Genomic DNA, 15289 nt, shown 5'->3' with positions numbered 1-15289 from the left:
CTGGATCTTTGGTAGGCGAAGTATTTCTGAAATGAGGACTCTGGGAATCGTGTAAGATCCACGTGCAAGCTTTATTAAACAGATCGTAGTCAAGACAAGCAGGGTCGAACACCAGCAAACAGAAATGTGTAGGCAAGACAAAAGCGTAATCCAGTAAACAGGCAGAACGTCAAAAATCCAGTGAGCAGTCCGAAAGTAACAAATAAACAATGCAAAAAAACAAGGCAAAACTATGGCAAGAAAACAGAACAAAACAATGGCAAAATAACTATGACTATGAAACAAAATCTTTATGGTCACCAAACAGGAAGTAACCAACGAGGCAGCAACAGTCAGAGTGAGTAAGGGCTCCCTCTGCTGGCCTGGCGTTACAGAACACCCCCCCCCCCCCTCAGTCCAGGAGGGTGGGGGAACAGAGGCAAAACAGGGGGTGGGACGGTGGGCCAGGTCCATGCAGGGGAACAGGTTCAGAGTCAGGGCCTGGACCTTGGAGCAGAGGCAGACAGTGGAGCAAGGTTAGTAAGGGCTCCCTCTGCTGGCCTGGCGTTACACATATACACACACATATATAGAAGTTTTTAGTGTCACATGATCAAGAAACATTTTTTATTATCATCAAAGTTGAAAACGAATGTGCTTAATATTTTTGTGATTTGTTAGCTTTTTTATTGTGCATTATTACTATTTTGAATTATTATCTTATTTAATTTAATTGTTTTTGAACTTGTAATTTTAGTAAATTTAGTCATTCAAATTAAACTAAACAAAAATTTGAAACTTGCCTGAAGGTTATTAAATTATTTTATTTTATTTTAATTTGCTGAAATATATGAACATTTTTCATCTGATATTTAATTTTAATTTTAATTTTATTTTATTTTATTTTATTTGCAAAAATATTTTAATAATATTAGTCTTCGATTCAAGTGGATGTGCTTAATATTTCTGTGAATTATTCACTTTTTTATTGTGAATTATTAGTATTTTAAATTATTAGCTTATATATGTTTTATATATTTTATATTTTATTTATGTTTAATATTTTAATTTCAGTTTTCAGATAATTATTATTAAAAAAAATTGTCAGTTTCAGTTTTACTTCAGTTTTAGCCTTTATTTATTTCTGAATTATTAATTGTGAATTATTACCATTTTGAATTATTAGCTTATATGTATATATATTTTATTTTATTTTATATTTTATTTATATATTTAATAATTTACTTTTAAGTTTCATGTGGAAGAACGTTTATTTGTTTATTAATTTTTTATTTAATATTTTATTTAAAATGTAATATTTTACTTAAATTTTTTTTCTATTTTCAGCTGTATATATATTTATTATTATTATTATTATTATTATTATTATATTTTTTATATATATAATACAGTCTATTTCATCTATCAGTTTTAGTTTTTATTTATTTTATTTCCGGTTTGTTATTTTTTTGTGGTGGATTTTTAGTCCTTGGCATCTAACTGAAATAAATTCAGTAAAACTTTTTCATCTAATATTTATATTTTGTTTTATATCCGCTTATTTCATTAACAAAAATGTTTAATAGTATTAATTTTAGTTAACAATAATAACCCATGGAAGAACCTTTTTGTTCTTTTATTACTTTAGGCGATCAGATTCTAATTTTTTTTTTTTATATTAAACAGGTGTGCTTAATATTTTTGTGGAAACTGTAATACATTTTTTCAGGATTCTTTCATGAATAGAAAGTCCCGAATAACAGCATTTATTTGGAATCAAAATCTTTCATATATATATTATATATATTTTATATATATATATATATATATATATATATATATATATATTAGGGGTGGGCATAGATTAATTTTTTTAATCTAGATTAATCTAGATTAAATTTTGGAATTAATCTAGATTAATCTAGATTAAAATGGCTAATTTGAATTCTGCTGAAGGCATTCAGAATATGTGTGCTACCCAAATAATGACTAAAAGTAAGTCTTTGAGAATGGATCATAAAGCTCATAAAGCTGTTCTATGATAATTTGTTGATGAAAATAAATTATGTTCAATTAGATGTACTTGTGTTTACTAACTAACTAACAATGAAATTATTTTTTCTACCTATAGATTGTTTTTTTTTACGTCAACACCTACCCAACCCATTACATGTTACACCGTACTTTTATTTTGACAGGTTGCCGTGAAGTTTCTGTGTATACAGGGAAAGGGAAAGGGGGTGATGTGAGGCCAAGTATGGTTACCCATACAAGGAATTTGTGCTCTGCATTTAACCCATCCAAGTGCACACACACAGCAGTGAACACACACACACCGTGAACACACACCCGGAGCAGTGGGCAGCCATTGCTGCGGCGCCCGGGGAGCAGTTGGGGGATCGGTGCCTTGCTCAAGGGACTCACCTCAGTTGTGGTATTGAGGGTGGAGAGAGTGCTGTACATTCACTCCCCCCACCTACAATCCCTGCCGGACCTGAGACTCGAACCTGCAACCTTTGGGTTACAAGTCCGACTCTCTAACCATTAGGCCACGGCTGCCCCCAGTATGATATGATGCTAGTTTTCTCAAATGAAACGGTAAAAGTGACACTCACAGCAGTTTGGGCGATTGAGTTTATCTGTTCATGTGAGATGAAAATGCCAAAAATTACCGGGAGCGTCACGTGGGTTTCAGTATGCGTGTAGTAAAAGCTCGTCTCCGCCATGCATACCTACAGCTAGGAAAACGGAACATATCGGATTCATATTAAAACGGTCTTTTTGCATTTCAATTTTCACATACACTAGTCCATATCGCGATTTGAATTAAGTGACAGACCGACATTTGATTTTTGAATCCAAAAAACGACGAATTTACGTGGCATTTCGCTATAGTAGATTCTGTTTTCATGAATGGAGGACGACACGACCCCGTCTGTGTTTTGGCGGAGGAGACTTAAACGCGCGACCATATTCTATAGTCTTCGGTATACATCCGCGTTAAACTATCAAGGTGAAAGTCATCATAGCTTGCGTAGTTTAGACCCAGCTCCCAACCCAAATTTGAGAATAGATTAACGGCGATATTTTTTTTATCGCACGATAAGAGTTTCACGTTAACGCAGCACGTTAACGCCGATAACGGCCCACCACTAATATATATATTATTCTTTTATAAAATATTTTTGCAGACTGCAAATTTTTTGAGCGGTATCTACTGTAATCCCATTAGATTATACACATGCAGCTTCAAAGAGTGTGAATATTAAATACTATTTGCATTTTTAAAGCTGCTTAGATATAATACTCTTTCTTTCGCAGTATAAGAGCAGATTTGTAACTTTACTGACCACAAAAGCTCCATATAGTGCTGAACTGTGTGTTCAGTCATTGCAGAAACAAACGCTAGCACAAATTATCAGTTTGACAGATGATTGACAGTCATAAGCAGTGATCTGTGTGCTGTTAGCCGTATTCATCCCTGAAGAGGAGCGTTAGCATGCTCTCACACTTGCCCTATCGCTCCTGCATCCTTAAACAAGGGATTTTACCTCTGCCTGCTGCAGACAGACAGTTTCTCAGGGTAAATCACTCCGGACAAAACGCCATTTGCCCTCATTGTATAGACATGTACAGTCTCTTGTGTCTGCTGTTGTTTTTGTGATGAATTTAAAATAGTTTATAAACTATTACCTGTTTTTATACTGAATAAGTTGCTACAAGCAAAAACATTTTTTTTTTTTTTTTATGCACTGGTGAGTTTTTGAGATTTTGGGCTGTATAGGCTGTTTTAGACTAGTGGAAAGAAAACATCCCAAAATATAGTTTTTCCTTGACATTCCTTCTTTCCATTGTTGTCTTACTACAATTGCAAAGAATGTCGTAATAGTGAATCATTTACACATACGTTGTACGTACGTCATCACTGAGAAATATTTCCTCTGCCTGAAGCACAATTTTGATAGTATTCCCTCCCTGCTATCAGAAATGCCTATTATAACTCCCGCCTATTGATGTAACTGTGAGAAGACTGTATTTGCGTTCACTAGAAATGCTGCATTCATGGGAAATGGGACCGAAGCCCTTCAGGACTTGAGTAATAAAGGAAAAACACCCACATCCACCACAAGAACCGCTTGTGTGTGTGTTTTTGTCAAAGGAGCATTCGGCAGCGTGATATAAAAACAGCACAGATCTATTCAGAGGAGATGCTAGATCTCATGGCACATCTTGCTTGCTCTCCCAATCTGTCATTCGTGGGTGTTGCTTACAAGAGGAAGTTGTTAAGAGAGATAAACAACATGTCAGCAAGTCACACTTTTCATGTCCAGAAGCCACATCACTTTCACTTTGTCATATAACATTGTAGTTGCTGCTTGTCTGTCTGTCTGTCTATCTGTCTGTCTATCATTTGTTCGTTCATTTATTTGTTTGTTCGTTTATCTATCTCTATCTAATCTACCTATATATAAATCTATTGTTCATTCATTATTTGTTTTATCTATCTATCATTTGTTTGTTTGTTTCTTCATTCATTCATTTGTTGTTTGCTTCATCTTCTATCTATCCATTGTTTATTTGTTTTATCTATTTACTGTTTGTTCATTTGTTTTATCAATCGTTCGTTTGTTCGTTCATTCCTTTGTTTGTTTGTTTTATCTATCTGTCATTGTTTGTTTGCTGTTTGTTTTATCTGTTGTTAGATCATTCATTCTTTCATTTGTTTTATTTGTCTATTTATATCTATCATTTGTTTGTCGTTTATTTGTTTGTTCGTTTATTCATTTTTTGTTTGTTTTATCCATCCATCCATCCATCCATCCATCCATCCATCCATCCATCCATCCATCCATCCATCCATCCATCCATCCATCCATCCATCCATCTATCTATCTATCTATCTATCTATCTATCTATCTATCTATCTATCTATCTATCTATCTATCTATCTATCTATCTATCTATCTATCTATCTATCTATCTATCTATCTATCTATCTATCTATCTATCTATCCAGTGTTTGTTTGTTATTTGTTCATTTTATCTGTCTATATATTAATCTATCTATCTATTGTTCATTCATTTATTTATTTAGTTGTTTGTTTTATCTATCACTCCCTCTTTGCTTGTTTGTCTATCTATCAATATTTATCTATCTATCATTTGTTCATTCATTTGTTGTTTGTTTTATCTATCAATCCATCATTTGTTCATTGTTTCTTTCTATCTATCTATCTATCTATCTATCTATCTATCTATCTATCTATCTATCTATCTATCTATCTATCTATCTATCTATCTATCTATCTATCTATCTATTTATCAGTTGTTCGTTTGTTGTTTGTTTTATCTATCCATTGTTCATTTGTTGTTTATCTATCTGTTGTTTATTTTACTCATTCATTTGTTGTATCTATCTATTTACAGCATATCTAGCATTTGTTCATTTGTTGTTTTATCTATCTATCCATCGTTTGTGTTTGTTATTTGTGTTTTATCTGTCTATATATTAATCTATCTATTGTTAATTTGTTTGTTTGTTGTTTGTTTTATCCACCTATCTTTCTTTCGTTCATTCACTCATTTGTTGTTTGTTTTATCTATGTATTTATCTATCTATCTATCGATATTTATCTGTATATTTATCTGTCTATCTATATATCTATCATTTGTTTTTTTTATTCATTCATTGTTTGTTTTATGTTTTGTAAATTATTGTATGATTTATTTCTTTTTGAAAAGATGGCCTTAAATAGTGAAAGATACTTTTTTTGGCAAGTGTAGTTACAACATCTTCCAGCAGAGGCTAACAGAATCATGCTAACGAGGCAATCTTTGCTAGTTGGTTTGGGGCTATTTTATGTTTTCTTGCAGACAGTTTCTCTCTACTTTGATGTACTGTATAGTCTTTGTAGCACCCCTTTAAAACGCACATGAAGTACCAACCTACTTTTTTGCTGAGTGTTGCTGAGTTTCTCATATTCACAGATCTGTCTTTGTACTTACAGGTGACCCTTGGAACAGCTGTGTGGATCTCAAATCACTAAGGAACAGAGTCAAAGGGAGAGATTTGCTGGGTTGTATTTTGTGATGCCAGGTGAGGACGTTAATAAAGCCGATGTTACCGACTGTGAAGCACAAACTGCTAACACTGCGAACAGAAAATACTTTATAGAGCATCTTTGTCGAACACTTGAAATGCTTCATAGATAGAATGTGCCCAAAAGCCTTTCTCATCCAGAGGATTTTTGCAGATCGCACAATGCAATTTGGAAAAATCTGGTTTTGTCCCATTTTTTTTTACCTCAAAAAAAGTATTGTGTGGTTATTGTGTTGAAGTTTAAGCATGAGATGTTTACAACGGTGGAACTTTGGACATATGCACACACTAAGTGAAAACTAACAAGTGATCCTAACTTGACACTGAAGAAAAACGCTCCTCACCTTTAACCTACAGCAAAGTGACCGGTTTGTCAGCTCATGATACACAATTTTATTTTAGATTGTAAACTCAAAGATAAAATTAGACACTATTTTGAGCCAGTTGTGTATTTGATAGTTTGTGCATCTTATATATCTAATGTTTATTTAAATTATTCTATTTAGGTGTTATTAATTAGTTCTTTGATTTATTTATTTATTTTATTTTTTTCAAACAATGTATTTATTTAATGTTGATGATTGATCTCCTTGGCCAAAGACATGTTGGTGCTTTTATTAAGAAACCTGTAGGAAAGGACAGAATTCAATAAAAAGCACCATGTTAAAGAATACTGTACAGTTCAACATTGTAAATAGAAGAATATGCCGAAGGTTTAATGGATGTATTATTTTATGTTTTGAGGTGGTTATTTTGTGTTTGACTGACAATTTGCATGGGAAATTCAATTAGAAAAGTCTTACCTGTGAGTAACATGACCGCTGTGTTTTGCTCACATCACGTTAAAGAAATGTAGTTTCTGTCTTTCTATTTGCTATTTTTTACATCAGTGTTTTAGGATGTCCATATATTCTGCTGAGTTCATAATGCTTAAGTAAATGCAACACTGCAACACTGGCTGTGTCTATGAAGATGTCATATTTGAAGCAGTATTGATGTTGAATGGTACAATCGATAACAGAAAGACCAAAGCAATCAATTGTAATTAAAACGGACTGCTGATGGTCAGAAAGCTTTGCCACAATAATTCCGTCATGAAATAACAACAGTGGGACGCTGTGCTGTGAATAAAACTCATTGTTTTCTCAATCTTTCTTGGTTCAGTGTTTCTGTTCTCAGAAATCATTCAATAAAGCCCTACAGCAAGATGTTTGATAGAAAATAAATACAGAAAATATATATGGTTGTGTGTGCTTTTCACGCATGCCGGAGAACAAAATAAATGTTTTAATAATATCAAGGCCTGTTGTTTTCTTTGTTCATATCATTGTTTTAAGGATCTATAATGTTTTTTACAGGCTCTCTGACTTACATTTTATTTTTATCCCACATTCAGCTATTTTTTAATCCATTTCACAAAATCTGACTGCTACAGTTCTCAAGTTCATCACACTGATTCACTGACTCACAATTTTAGTAGGCCTAACAGCTAATACAATGATGTACAACATCAAAAGATTTAGTGCACAAGTCATATGAACTGCTTATTTTATGCTTATTTATAAGCTTGAAAGCTTCCCATTCATTGTAATAGCATGGAAACAGAGTTTGTACAAGGTGTTTAAAGTGCTTGAAGTACTTGAATTTGACTTTTTGAAATTTAAGGCCTGGAAAACCTTAAAACACTATTTTTCAAACCCCTGAGATTTAAAGAAAACAAAGACAAAAATTAAACTAGATAATAATATCTAGAACTAGAGCAAGATATCAATTACAACAGTCAAAACTTTAGTAGAATGACACAAAAAATGCGATAATTCGCCTGACTCTGCAACCTAAGGAATATAATGAGTAAGGGTTCAAGTAAAAGTCTTTTTCGTTTTATTTTCTTTCCCCCCCTTTTGTCCGTTCTTTTTGTCATTCTTTCAGTCATTGAAATTGAATATCTTCTTCACAACGAGCACTCAGTCTTACTGAAAGCAAATGATGAATGCATGACAGCTCGAACAGGCCTATCTTCATAAGTTTACAAATCGTTAGAAAAACGAAAGAACGAAAAAAGACTTACTCGGACCAGTAACAAAAGTATTATTACATTCCCTTTTACATATCAAGTTACTTCGGCCTATCAATTACAAAACAAGGGCAGAGCTTTTGCACTATAGATGTTACTTGGTCGCCATCTTGGCCAGAACTCCACACACTACAAAGTCAAGAACTGAATCAAATGATTCGCGAACAATCTACAAAGTCCCGAAATGAATCAAATGATTCGCGAACACTCTACAAAGTCCCGAAATGAATCAAATGATTCGCGAACGCACACCGAAGTCCCGAATTGATTCATTTCGAATCAAATGATTCACGAACACTCTACAAAGTCCCGAAATGAAGTCTCAAATTGATTAATTTCGAATCAAATGATTCGCAAACACTCTACAAAGTCCCAAAATGAATCAAATGATTCACGAACACTCTACAAAGTCCCGAAATGAATCAACTGATTCACGAACACACTATAAAGTCCCGAAATGAATCAAATGATTTGCGAACGCGCACCGAAGTCCCGAATTGATTCATTTCGAATCAAATGATTCGCGAACACTCTACAAAGTCCCGAAATGAAGTCCCAAATTGATTCATTTCGAATCAAATGATTCGCGAACACTCTACAAAGTCCCAAAATGAATCAAATGATTCACGAACACTCTACAAAGTCCCGAAATGAATCAACTGATTCGCGAACACACTACAAAGTCCCGAATTGAATCAAATGATTCACGAACACACTATAAAGTCCCGAAATGAATCAAATGATTCGCGAACGCGCACCGAAGTCCCGAATTGATTTATTTTGAATCAAATGATTCGCGAACACTCTACAAAGTCCCGAAATGAAGTCCCAAATTGATTCATTTCGAATCAAATGATTCGCGAACACTCTACAAAGTCCCAAAATGAATCAAATGATTCGCGAACACACTACAAAGTCCCGAATTGAATCAAATGATTCACAAACACACTATAAAGTCCCGTAATGAATCAAATGATTCGCGAACGCGCACCGAAGTCCCGAACTGAATCAAATGATTCGCGAATGCAAACCGAAGTCCCGAAATTAATCAATTGATTCGCGAACACACTACAAAGTCCCGAACTGAATCAAATGATTCACGATCGCTCATCGAAGTCCCGAAATTAATCAATTGATTCGCGAACAAACTACAAAGTCCCGAACGTAATCAAATGATTCGCGAACGCTCATCGAAGTCCCAAATTGAATCAAATGATTCGCAAACGCACTATAAAGTCCCAAATTAAATCAAATGATTCGCGAACACACTACAAAGTCCCGAACTGAATCAAGTGATTCGCGAACGCGCACTGAAGTCCCGAACTGAATCAAATGATTTGCGAACGCACACCGAAGTCCCGAATTGAATCAAATGATTCGCGAACACACTACAAAGTCCTGAATTGAATCTAATGATTCACAAACACACTACAAAGTCCCGAAATGAATGAAATAATTTGCAAACACACTATAAAGTCCCAAAATGAATCAAATGATTCGCGGACTGAATCAAATGATTCCCGAACTGAATCAAATGATTCGCGAACTGCACTGAATGTCCCGAAATGAATCAAATGATTCGCGAACTGAATCAAATGATTCGCGAACTGCACTGAATGTCCCGAAATGAATCAAATGATTCGCGAACTGAATCAAATGATTCGCGAATTGCTCAGAATGTCCCGAAATGAGTCAAATTATTTATGAACTGAATCAAATGATTCGTGAATTGTGGTTCTTTTGAGCATGGAACGCGAATATTTTTCTTTAGATCAGAACTTCGGAACATGGATTACGAATAATTTCATGGGCACTTCAGTGCGGGTTTGCGAATAATTTGATTAAGGTCGGAACGGTTTCGTGAATCATTTGCAAATTGAATGATTTAAATTAAATGATTTGCAATCCGCACTCCCAGTCCTGATCTGAAATGTGTTTTTTCTGAGCGTGGATCATAAATCTTTAGCTAGATCGAACATTTTGAACACGGATTACGAATCGTTTAATTCAGGTCAGGACTTCAGTGCGGGTTCATGAATCATTTGATCAAGATCGGAACGGGTTTGTAAATCATTTTGCAAAAATAATGATTCAAATTTAATGATTCAAATCAAATGAGTTCTGATCTGAAATGTGGTTCTTCTGAGCGTGGATCACAAATCTTTTGCTTTAGATCAGAGCTTCAGAACAGGGATGGTTCGATTCAGATAGAGACTTGGTGCGGGTTCGCGAATAATTTCAGGATTTTGGACCGATTTTGCAAATCTTTTTTTCAGATTTTTTTTTGAACAGCAGAAAATATCAAACCATTAGGCTAAGGCAGTACAGTTATCAAAACAAAACAAAGAAAAAAAGAAAATATAAGCTGCAAAGACAAATCCCTTAAGAAAATTAACCTTGGTTTTACTGTAGTAAAACAGTAGTATATGTAGTAATACTTTGCATGTGCTTCACTTTATTTTTGCCATTTTTATTAGTATATTTTTATCTATTTCTCCTGTTTTAGAATTTGAAATAAAAGACATTGATCGATAAGTAAGATCTCCTTGAAAATCAAAAAAAGTAGTGTCTTTGAAAGTCTTTGAAAGTCATTGAAAGTCCTAGAATTTCATTTTACAGTATCTGTACGAACCCGAAGAGTGGCTTTGCATTATTTGGGCAAACTTCCTTTAAAAGTATCAAGTTGGATCTCAATATACAGTACCTTGCGAAAGTATATATGGGCTTAAACCCAAACAAATATTTCTGGAGAAACCTGAAAATGTCTGCCAGCTCCCATCCAAGCTGAGGTAAATAGGTGAGAAGAAAAATGGCAGATAATTGCCAAATGCAGATGTGCAAAGCTTGTCGCATCATACCAGCAAGACTTAAGGCAGTAAAGGTGCTTCAACTAAGTACTGCATTATGGGTATGAATACTTATGCAATGTACTTATTTCATTATATATATATATATATATATATATATATATATATATATAAATTGGTTGTCACAAAACGTTTTTGCTTTGTCATTATGATGTTTGGAGTGTAGATTGATGAATACTTGAACATGAACATCAAACATGAATACTTTCGCAAGGCACTGTAGCTCTACATATTATATGCTAACACATAATGGTCCAAGTTCTCATGCATTTTACATGCACCACTTTACTTTGGTATGAATGTGTATTAAAGAGAATCATTCTGTGTCTATTTACATAAGTGCTCAAATCGTGTGACAGTGTGTAGGTAATAAAAACATAATGTTCCGGTCAAGATGGTAAAGCTTTTTCCTTTTTACAACATATGATCTCTTTTTCTCTTATGTTGACACCAGAGGAACCATTAGGCCATTGCCAGCAGTTTACTCACAGTTTGAACGCCTTTAACACTAAACCTAGCTGACAGACGTGTGCGCTGGAGGTGAAGAAACGATGACATCTGATGATGGGGCAATAGGAGTCTAAACACAGGGCTGCTACAGAGAGACTGAAAGGCTCGACAGAGTGAACATTCACAGCCAAATTATTAGCTGCTTACACGTCAATCAGCCGTCAGTCAGAAATACGGAATTATGACAACGACACATTTGCCGGCCTAAAGATTCAGGGGCCACGGGAAGTTCAAGAGCTTTTTGTGCCACGGAATAGAATAAAGGAATTGAAATTACACACTTTTTATTGTATAAAATAAGAGATTTGGCCGGGTGACAGTACTCGGGTAATAAAAGTACCGGTCTAGTCATCGATTTTTATCTATTGCTTTAGAATCAGCATCATATTCAAGAGGAAAATAACCAAATTCCATGCACTGCAGCGTCTAGAACATAAGCTTATGGCTTATGTAAGTTTATATGTAGTTTTTGAATTGTTTATAATAAAAACATTTTAAAACTCTCTTAAGTCTTAAGGCAAATTGGAACAGTGCAGGTTCACAAACTGTCAACCAAAATGTTATGCTATAAGATTAAGATTAGTCATTTTATGGAAAGGTCCTTTCTCGATCAATAGCCTAAATCAATTTATGGGTAGTTTTTGAGTATTTTTAGTTCTGTGAATTGAGTCACTATTGTCTGTGTAATTTGGACAAACACTGCCACCTTGTGTCATATGCATAGTCCTACAGTCAATAATACTTCAGGTCACTTACATAATTTTGTTTTTCTGACAACAAAAATGAAGGAATTAGGTAATTTGAATGTATATGCATAACACCACGTAGCCCTGTAAATTTTCACTGTCAAATTCAAGGATTTAAGTGTTGGAATATTAGATTTAGATCGTGATATGTATACGAAAATGTATATATTTTAATCAATGCACAATAAATGTATAAATACATATCATATATAATCGTATAAATATTAGCTGAATGCATGTATAGTAATGCAATATGTTGCATTTGATTTGATGTATGAAGCTGAAAAAAATACGCAAGAAAACTGCACTTTCACGGATGCAGATTTAATATATGGGCAAGTCAATATATAATGTAGCAGAAGTGTTTAAATAATACGTGCACAGAGTTGAATGATAAAGTTTACCCTCTTTAACTTTATGTTGTTAGGCCTATGCTGTTTTGTGTTCATCTGTTTCTCCCATTTGCTCTTTTTACATTGACTATCACTAATACAATCAGATTCAACATAATTTCTCAAATTACAGGCTATATACTAGTACATTTAACACTTAAGTGGTATGAGATGGCTGGATGGTTTCAACTGATTTCCTTTTTAACTGTGACCAACTGAACTGCAGTGGTCAAACTTCTTAGGCCTATAGTGGATTAAACTACAAATTCGATCTTAATGCCAACTGCTCCGTTTGATTAAAACGTGTGACTTCGATCATTCGGTTTAAGGGATATAGCAAACACCAGATCAAACGAGCCATTAATTTACGAATTTCGACATAACATCTATTAAAAAGCACATAGTGATGGGTGAAACGGAGCTTCTTAAAACGAATCAAACTACTGCGTCGGAAAATGATTCACTGACTGTTTTTCGAAGCACTCCAATCGGATCGCGTATCGCGAATCATTTGATTCAGATCGGGACTTAAGAGCTCGCATAGCGAATCATTTGATTCAGGACTCAGAGCGAGTATCATGAATCATTTGAATGAGTTCGGGACTTGGATGCGGTTTCGCGATAATTTGATTCAGATCGCGGTTTTGATTCAGATCGGAATTTAGGAGGCGGTTCGCAAATCATTTAATTCAGACCAGGACTCGGAGCGCGTATCACGAATCATTTGATTTAGATTGGAATTTCAGAGCGTGTTCGCGAATCATTTGATTCAGATCGGGACTAAAAGATTGCATCGCTGATGATTTGATTCAGATCAGGACTCAGAGCACGTATCACAGATCATTTGATTGAGTTTGGGACTTCCATGCAGGTTAGCTAATCATAATTCGAATCATTTGATTTAGATCGGAACTTGGGAGCGGTCGATTCACGAATCTTTTGATTCAGATCAGGACTCGGAGCGGGTATCGCGAATCAATTGATTTAGATTGGAACTTTGTGTATCTTTTGATTCAGATCGGAATTTAGGAGCGGGTTCGCAAATCATTTAATTCAGACCAGGACACGGAGCCAGTATCACGAATCATTTGATTTAGAAAAGAACTTCAGAGCGTGTTCGCGAATCATTTGATTCAGATCAGGACTAAAAGCTCGCATTGCTAATGATTTGATTCAGATCAGGACTCGGAGTGCGTATAACAAATCATTTGATTGAGTTTGGGACTTCCATGCAGGTTTGCTAATCATAATACGAATCATTTGATTTAGATCGGAACTTAAGAGCAGTAGATTCGTGAATCTTTTGATTCAGATCGGAACTTGGGAGCGGGTTCGCAAATTGATTCATTTGATTCAGATCGAAACTTCGGAGCAGGTTCACAAATCATTTGATTCAGACCAGAGCTCGAGCCGGTATCACGAATAATGTGATTTAGATCAGGACGGAGCGTGTTCGCGAATCATTTGATTCAGATCGGAACTTCGGTTCGCAAATAATTTGAAATCATTTAATAATTTAAAAGCTTGCATCGCTAATGATTTGTTTCAGGTCAGGACTCGGAGCGTGTATCACAAATCATTTGATTGAGTTTGAGACTTCCATGCAGGTTCGCTAATCATAATTCAAATCATCTGATTTAGATCAGAACTTCAGAGCGGTACATTCGCGAATCTTTTGATTCAGATCGGAACTTGGGAGTGGGTTCGCGAAATGATTAATTTGATTCAGATCGAAACTTCGGAGCAGGTTCGCGAATCATTTGATTCAGACAAGGACTTGAGCGGGTATCACGAATAATGCTTGGATTGTGAAGCATTTGATTTAGATTGAAACTTCAAATCATGTATTGAGAATCATTTGATTTAGATCGGAACTCTGTGTATCACGAATCATTTGATCGGGACTTTGGATTTGATTTAGATCAGGACTTATATGCGGGTACGCGAATCACTTGATTTAGAACTAGCTTTAGAGCGGGTTCGCGGATCATTTGAAGCTTTTGTGAAATTTGGATGAACTCATTAATCTGTTGCTTTACCTCTTCACATGTGCAGTAGGGGGACTGTGTCATGTCCCTACCAATATCCAGCGACTACTTAATTGTGAATAGCAATAATTTTGATCAAACAATTACATTTCTGTTGTCTGCCGTTATGTCCCCACTAATACAAAATCAAACTTGATAATAGTAATAATAATAATAATAAATGAGTTGTATCTGATTTATGAGGGCATTTTTCAGCAATAACAGTCAAACGTTTCAGTAAGTAGTTAATAAATTAAATAAAAGACTAATAATTAAATGCGAAAAATATTTTTTTAATAATATAAAATTAATGTATAAATAAATATACTGCTGTATACTGCATACATTTAGTTATTATTACCAAATTACATAAATAAATAAATAAATAAAAGGCACAAAATAAAATTAAAACATACATACAGGATCTATTTTAATGCTAGTGGCAAGATATTTATCGCAGTGGCCGTCTTTTTTTATTTATTTAGAAGAGTTGATCAAATAAAACAGATTAGTAACAAACTCTCCCCCACCACGCATCCTCTTGCCGTACGCCACTCCCTAGAGTTCCGCCCCTCTCTCTCGCAGGGCGGAAGT

General features: G+C 34.7%; 1 protein-coding gene across 1 annotated transcript in view; it reads left to right on the top strand.

The window, feature by feature from the left end:
• The window catches only part of grm6a (glutamate receptor, metabotropic 6a), an 82076-nt gene extending 74884 nt beyond the window's left edge, over positions 1-7192 (top strand). Inside the window, exon 11 of the mRNA XM_073818552.1 lies at positions 5988-7192. The gene's annotated coding sequence lies outside the window, so the exon portion shown is untranslated. The remainder of the gene's footprint in view (positions 1-5987) is intronic.
• Positions 7193-15289: the final 8097 nt, after the last annotated feature.

Source organism: Garra rufa, chromosome 15, assembly GCF_049309525.1.
Source record: "Garra rufa chromosome 15, GarRuf1.0, whole genome shotgun sequence".
NCBI lineage: Eukaryota > Metazoa > Chordata > Actinopteri > Cypriniformes > Cyprinidae > Garra > Garra rufa.
Note: the sequence above shows the minus strand (reverse complement) of the source record. Positions and strands in the feature narration are given on the sequence as shown.